The sequence below is a fragment of the Sphaeramia orbicularis genome, chromosome 21, assembly GCF_902148855.1.
Source record: "Sphaeramia orbicularis chromosome 21, fSphaOr1.1, whole genome shotgun sequence".
In the NCBI taxonomy this organism is placed as follows: Eukaryota; Metazoa; Chordata; class Actinopteri; order Kurtiformes; family Apogonidae; genus Sphaeramia; species Sphaeramia orbicularis.
Window position 1 is genome coordinate 52,239,190 of NC_043977.1, and position 8,160 is coordinate 52,247,349.

At 37.4% G+C, this 8,160-nt stretch overlaps 1 protein-coding gene across 1 annotated transcript in view; it reads right to left on the bottom strand.

Moving 5' to 3' along the window:
• The window catches only part of LOC115412071 (uncharacterized), a 46,807-nt gene extending 39,863 nt beyond the window's left edge, over positions 1–6,944 (bottom strand). Inside the window, 1 exon segment of the mRNA XM_030124365.1 lies at positions 6,702–6,944. The gene's annotated coding sequence lies outside the window, so the exon portion shown is untranslated.
• Between the last annotated feature and the right edge of the window lie 1,216 nt (positions 6,945–8,160).

Here is an 8,160-nt window from a genome sequence, read left to right on the forward strand (position 1 = left end):
TTAACTACATCACTTTAAACACCTGCTTAAATGTAAATCCTCATCCTAACCCTTACAGTAAAACTGGCCACTTGATGATATAAGGATGGTGAACTCTAGAACTCCTCCCTATGAGTGTCAGACACTCTATTTGACATAGTGGAGATATTTTTGCAGTTATAACAATTGTATGGGATTATATTTTTACATTCAAGACTATAGTTTTCCATGCAGGATCATATTTTTCACTCAGGACTATACTTTTAAGATCTATAAAGATCTATAACAAGTGAAATTGTTCCACATTTGTAATTTCAACGGAATGGCACATTCTAACAGGAATATCGTAACTACATTGTCTCTTGTACATTTCTGTACATTTGTAGAACATAACTGCATAGATGTGTTTATTTATTTATTTTTTTTTTTTTTTTTCCTTGTTCTTGAGTTGCTTTCTTCATGTACTTTAACTGTGTTGGAGCAACAAATCTTCCCCTATTTCTTTTTCTGATATAATGTTGCATTTGTCCTCACAAAGATACACCCACATCCATGAATGTCTAACTTACTAAACATCCCATCACTCAGAAATGAAGTCAGAAAAAGACATTTTGCTAGGTACCTCATAGATCCAAATAGCTGTCAAAGTAGGAGTACAAAAGCATTTACAATTAAATTGAAGAAAACCCCAAACTGCAAAACTCTGATCTAAGAAAAACAAATGCCACCCGAATGAAGCCAAACCACTGACTGGGAGTCTCTGGCAGACTCACCACTGTGCAATTAAAAGACACACACACACATACACACACGTAAAAAAAAAAAAAAAACACTCATACATCCAGCATGCCTGAAAAATAAACCGACCTCTGATGATTCAAATGAACAGGGATTACAATTAAACTAATGACGGGGGAGCCAAAGTAGGTAGTACATTAAGTCCCACAGGAATCCCTGTATCAGCCCCAGCTCCTGCTGACAGACACACAGTAAAGGCTCTGCAGTTGTGGCAGCTTTTATGAGCACTGTGGGAAAAGCCGTGTTTGGACAATTAGACATTTATGAGGAAGAAAACAGAAGATTTTGTAGAATTTGCCAGAAGGTTGTATTTCCTTGAGCCAGAACAAAATTGTTTTGTTGTGCACTTGTGATGATGGAAAAAGGTACCATGGATACAGGAACTGTAAATAAAAGAAATTTACTGGCGCCCTCTAGTGGACAATGAGATATAGTATTATGAATAGGATTCAAAGTGGTTCATAGATATTTTTTTTTATTTTATTTTATAATAAAGTTCATATTAATGTTACAACAGAGGAGTTTGCAAAGTGAAAGGATTACGAACTAATATTTAATAATATAACATTTTTAAACTGTTTTGTGTACACTAGTCTCTGCATTTTTAAAGTAAGTGTTTTTGCTTCATTTACTTAAAAAAAAAAAAAAATAAATAAAATTACAGTGTTTGGTCAAAACACATGCCTGCAAATTGGATTTATAACACCTATAGAAAACATCACCATGTACATATCCTAGACTATTTTTCCATACATGCACTTCAATTTTCTTTTGCCAGTTTGCCAAGGGGTGAAGGATCCCATTTGGACCAAGACAGGAAACCATGACAAAGACAGGCATGTAGGAACACCAGTCACTGCAGAAACACATACTAAACAAGTAGCTAATGCATTAAATCTACCGTGTAGGTCTTTTAATGTTAGTGTTGAAACTTAAATTGGTGTCAGCTTGTGTTTGCAGATCCGTGAAACTGTAACTTAACACTGAAAATTCACTAAAGTCACAAAAGTGATCGTGGATAGTAACTGAACTCAGCTGTCCCCACATGCCGTCACTATCCAGATATAGGGCTTTAATCACTAACTTCCTTCATTTCAAGGAAATCCAAGCTCCCTTGGACTCTGCAACAGATGTTTGTGTTCTGTGCTGGTGCTCATGTGATTTCAGGTCACTCAAAAGCCACTTCTCTGCAGAATGTGCTGGAGTTGGCCAGTGTGTCAACACTATGGCTTCCCCTAACCACTGCAGAAGAAAACATAGTAGCACAGTGGAGCCCTACACTCACTTGCAGCAGTCAAAACAATGGCAGCGTGAGCGATTAAGTTGAGGAAATTATGACAGAAAGTATAAATAAGCTTTCTCTAAATCATTTCAGGAAGTTAAAGCCACATGCATTAGTTTTTGGCCACTTGGGGGCAGCACGTCTGAGTTTGGATATCAAATGTGTTAGCAAACCGTCGCTATCTCACCTGTCCACTATTTACTGGTCATCAAATAGAACTTACAATGAAAAGGAAGGTCAAAAAAGTTTAAAAAAAAACAAAAAACAAGTGTCTTGTTCATCGGAGTGAAAAAAGAAAAGTTAAAATACAAATGTGTTTTTCATTAGTAAATTTATCACATTTTAAACATCTTTAAATGTGTCTTTGTCATAATCAAACCATCTAAAACCTTAACTTAAAACAATGATTTGCATAAAATTCCAGCAAAGGAGCTCATTTTAAGAGCTAGATCTCATACACAACTTCTCAGGTTCAGAGTATTAAGTCTAAATATCTGTGTTCTTATTGCAGTTTACACCATTTGCACCATTTACTCCAGTGCACAGTTTCAAAAATGTCACTCCCCATTTTGTGTCTTTTTGCTGCTTAGCTAAGAGCAGAGCAAAAACTAAAACATGATAGCATTTTTCATACATAATTTGCTGAATAATTAGTTTTACTAAATGTTTAACCACTGTAAATTCTTACAGGGGGCTTATCTTAGTTTTGTTTGTTTTATCTGCTCAGAAGAACATACTGCTCTGTTTACTACATATAGCTGTAGGTCTTGCTCGGTTTGTATTATTTTTAGTTAAATGTCAGTTTGTATTTTCGGGAGATTCATGCTGCTGCAGTGCACGCCGTGAACACTGAAGTGCCACTGCAGCTGGACCCCACACACACATTTATAGCAAAGACCACACACACACACAAGCGCACACATGCATAAACACCTTCACAGAAGCTAACAGCGCTGCATAACAACCAACAGTGTCTGAGGTACACACCAGAGGGATTAATTGCAGGTAACACCAAGAAGACTTCCTCCATCAGCGGCTTGGCCATTTGACTCAAATAAAAGCTGTTAAATGTGTGGTTGTGCAGGTTTACAGACAGCATGATTACATTTTAGAGCTGCGTTACAGACACATACTCCCTGTCTGAAACTTTAACAACATCAGTCTTGAAGGTGGAAGGAAAAAAAACATTACATAACACATTTTCCAACAACAGAAAACTGCATGTAAGCAGATGGGGTTGAAGATCCAGCTGCATTGATGTTGGCAACTATAACGACTCTAATGAAACAACATCATATCCTGCTTTACAAGGCAGAGGGCATTGGATTTGATTCCTGTTACTTACAGATGTTGCTTGATATATCAATTTTAAAAGAACTGCATCATTACATACACATATAAATGTGTACGTTGAATTACTTTGTTGTCAGGTTTAAACTAAAATGGCATTTTTTCAAGATAATATGTACATGATATGCAATTTTAAGTTGAAAACAGTGACAGCTAATGTAATGTTTTATAACAAAATGACAACCTGGTCAAAAATACAGTCATCATTTGATCATTCATCAGAATGTTTGTTTATGCACAAAATATATATAATAATTGCTCAAATTTTTAAGGCTATAAGAGATTGTTGTTCCTGCACTAAAACAGTGTTTATGTATGGGAGGGAAAGGAATTTCAAAATGCATTATCTCTGGAAGAATTTTTTTTTTTTTTTTTTTTTTTATAAGAATCTGGTCAGTAACTTTTGTAACTATGCTCAGTTAAAAAAAAAAAAAATGGATATTCCATCAGAGGAACAAAAGTGTTTTCCTTATTTTAACCTCTTAACATACATCAGGTCATCACTAGCACATTTTAAAGTTAAGGTAACATTTGAGCCATGTTTGAGTTAAACATAGAAACTCATAATAATTCCCTTTTCTAGTGAAGTTTAATGCATTTTGTTCTTACAAATCTTCTGTTTTAGGTTTATTTCCAAATTCTAAACCTAGCTTAAAGTTACAGTTCAATGGAAAGAGTACATACACCACAAACAAAAAGTTAAGGATATTTTTAATTTTTGGGCTATTTTTTTCAGTTGGCATTCTTGCACAGCACTTTTTACTTTTTTGTGTGTGAATTGAACTGAAACACATTTTTTAATGGCCACACATAGTTTTATTTACAAATGGCAAAAAGGACCAAAAAAATGACCAAAAAAAAAAAAAAGAAATATCCTTAACTTTTTGTTTGTAGCGTACTAAAAGTTAAATGCAAGAACACTATGTAAAAACTTATCACTTTCATATCAAGTTAATCTTCAGTATCTATTTTTGTTGTTTTTATATAAAGCAGAGCTTGTTTAAATTATGGAATTTAAGAATATTCCAGTCTATTGTGGTCTTTCAGCAGTAGATATTAATTCTAGTCAAGAAATCCAGCAAAGCAAAATGTCCTTACGACGTGTTTTTTGGCAGATTTTTTGGCTGAATATAATACACTCTGGTTATAAATAAGAATATCTGTCTTCTTTCAAGTATGGCGAATGGGAGAGAACTCTAAACTGCTGCGCACTGGTATTACGTAAGAACAAGCCCCTTGCACATTATGCAGCACGCATCAGTTTGTGCACATTAGCACATGAGACAGTGTGAAGCTGCACACCTAAGTGTCCTCCAGCAGGTTGGACGTGTCATGGCATGTGTGGCACAGATGAAAGGTGGATCAATGATAAAGTTAAAAGAGGATGGGGAGGCGGGTTGGGCCAGCAGTTCTGCACAGCTGGAGCGTATTAAACCGTCTGACACCTAGCAGATGTGTGTTTTAGCATCACGGCCAATGTAAGCCTGCAGGCCTGCTGAGCTCATGTACTGAAATTGACACTCGTGCAGCATTAGTAAGGAAGGGAGAGACACATTAGCTTGTAAAGAGGATCTGAGGATTCCTCATACACGGCTGATGTTTAATTCTGCCAGTCAGGAATGGAGTGATGACTGTATTTTCAGTCACTAGCTTTCACATTAGCAAAGTTGACCCCTGAAACATACTGCGATAATGATGATGTGTTAAGTAACCGGTGCATATTATGAATTCCAGATTTACTCCCCTTGCTATTACATATGGTTGTGTTCTTAAATTTAAAAAAAAAAAGAGCATCGGAACAGTGTAGTTCTTTCAGTCTAGACCATTCTGAAATGTGTTCCAACCTTCAAGACATCTGCACTGCATCATGGAAAAAAAAGAGAAGTTGGAGAAAGTGGAGTGGCAGTAAAACTCTTGCTGATTTATACCGTGTTTCTAAAAATCCTTTGTTAGGAATTCTTCTAATGGAGTTGGGCCAATAGCAGTTTAGATAAATGCATCCTTCCAGGGGGGGGTTCTATCACTGTCCTAATGCTGGTATGTGGATCTAACAACTAAAACTGAAACACACATATTAATGTACACAAACCCTCCTCCTCTGAGCAAGTAATCCCTGTATCCTAGCAACAGGCTGAAGGAAAATATGAGACTAGTAGCTCATGAGAATTATTTATCACTGTTTCCACTGTGATTTCATTACGTTGTAAAGGATGAAATAACTTAATTTTCTCATCAAATCGTCTTTGCTGAGCTGAATTCTGCGACGAAGACAGCTGGGTTTCTCTGCTCCAACACGGGACGACCTCGAAGTGGAGGTTGAAGATTAATGACTCACACCTGGTCCCTAAAATCCTGTAAGCTCATTACCACCACCATCACCATCGCTGCCATCACCACCGCCCCCACCTCAACCTCAACCTCCACCTTCACCCAACCCCACCTCTTTTTGTTCAGCAGACCAAACTCCATTCTGCTCCTCCTGCTTCATCTGGCCACTAGTGTGGAAAACACTTTCTTCACACTTTTCCACTCCTGCGCTCGTTTCAGAGAGGGTGTGGTTTTGGGCTACTGCTGCAGTGGAAACATCTCCCCATCTAGCTTCTCTTTTTAAGACTTTAGCGTATTTGATTTTGGGATGCAACTGCAGCATTGAAACAAATTGCCAAATGCAGATTTAATTGAATTCGAATTAGTGCTGACTTGATAAAAACTCCAGCAGATATTAACATTGACAGTGTTCATAGTATATTCATTACAGTCTGCTTCACAGTAGATTAGATTAACATTTCAGATAATGAGGTCCCAAACCCTAATAAACATTTGCCTCAAGACATCTCAAAATTACATCAGATTTTAGTCATTCACTCATTTTTGCTAAAGACTTCAGTCAGTGTGAATGTCAAACAGAACAGCAGCATTTTAAGATGCATTGAATGGAAAGTGCACACCCCTCTCATGCATCACTCTAGACACACACTGAACATTTCTGAGATCTCCTACTCTTCTGAAACCACCACTCACCTCTTGCCCTTGCAGCACTCTCACCGCTAAAGTATAGGTTTCAGTCACACACGCTGTTAAACGCATGCTGTCTGATATTGATGAGCTAAAAGCCAAACATTCTCTGCAACCTTGTGATTATAACACCCATCATAAACTTAGTTGTTGTGAATAGAAACTATGCACTATATATAATCAACATACAGTACAATCAAAGAGTAAAAATAGAGAAATTAGGAGCCAACTCTTCTGCAACATTCTTTTAAAGCAACACAGTTAGTTTGACACTTACCCTGAGCTGGAGGAGTTGTATTCCACTGCGTTTGCTTTTGAAAATAAAGTAAGGTTATGTCAAATGACTGCAAGATGGACTTTTGGTCATTATTCTCCTGGTAAACGTCCCTTGCTGGCTTTTCCAGCTCCTCCCGAAGGAAGGCGGATGAGCAAGGCAGTGATAAGGTCACTGATAAAAGATGCAGGGTCCGGAGTGAAGGGGGGAAAAAAGGTTTGGACAGAAAGAGAAGGACACCCTCCCGGTCTCAAACCAGAGGCACTGTGGTGCTGAGTTCAAGGCTGGGATGGGACAAACTTCCAAACTCCTGGAGTTCTGCCACCTCTTCTCTTCCTCCTCCCACTTGCTCTGTAGAAAGAAAAAAATAGAAAAAGAAGAAGAGGAGGGAGAGGAGAGTGTGACTGTGAGTGGAGAGTTAGAAAAGAAGTAAATGAAAACCAGACACATAGCCCTGTTTGGTCTGGACGTGAGCAGTGGGGAGGATGATGTCACAAATCTGAAAGAGGGATTTTCTTCTTACCTTTTCCTACATTTTGCCGTTCCTGCCCGGACCTCTGCAGGGTCCTTTCTCAAAGTGCTGCCCTTTCAAATATTGTCATTTAGTTTCTGAGCTTTAGAAACCAGAGATTACTGTTCAAAGAGCTGCAACACTTGTTTTAAGACTTTAATTCCTGCATTTAATGAACAACTGTGTAAGAGTTTCATCTGTTTTGAGTAATTAATTAGCTTTGAATACATGAGAACCTGCAGGTTAAATTTTTTTTCATTAATAAATGAAAAGAAACAACTGTCTGTTTTCAGCTCAGTTTCTGGACAGATGAAGAATGTGACATCTTGTGAGCTCCGAGCCATCTCTGAGCCATCTTGGTAATAAATCTTACCAAATTAAACAGAAACACTCACAAATCTCCACCAAAGGAATGTGCAAGACAGTGTTCTGGCAGATGCTGAAAGTGCAAATGCGGTGCCATCGATGTAAGTGTTCCACAGCGAAAGAATACAATTAAGCTTTTACACTGCAGAAAATATGCTGCCTTTAAAGTTCAACTACCAGGTTGCATTTTTTCTGGATTTATGTGAAATGTTAAATGGAAACACGTAATGTACAAAGAACTTAAAAAATGTTCTTAAGGCACAAAGACTAAATACAAATACACTTTTTTTTTTTCCAGTGTGTAAAAGTATGTCATGAAGTAGAAAACAAATATGACTGCACACCCCTCAATATTACAAATCTACTCTCAGTTTCTAACAGACTTTCTTAATGTAGCTGCTTATGATATTTATTCTTCAATGCAACTCAATCATTTTCTTAAAACTATAAGAAAAACAAGAAAAGCACTCAGAGAGCGCAGACCTCCGCCAAGGCAGATCAGTGCCCCCCCCCCCAATCACCACCAAAATTTATTAATTTCTTCCTTGGGCCAGTATCAACATTTTCTGAAAATTTCATGAAAAT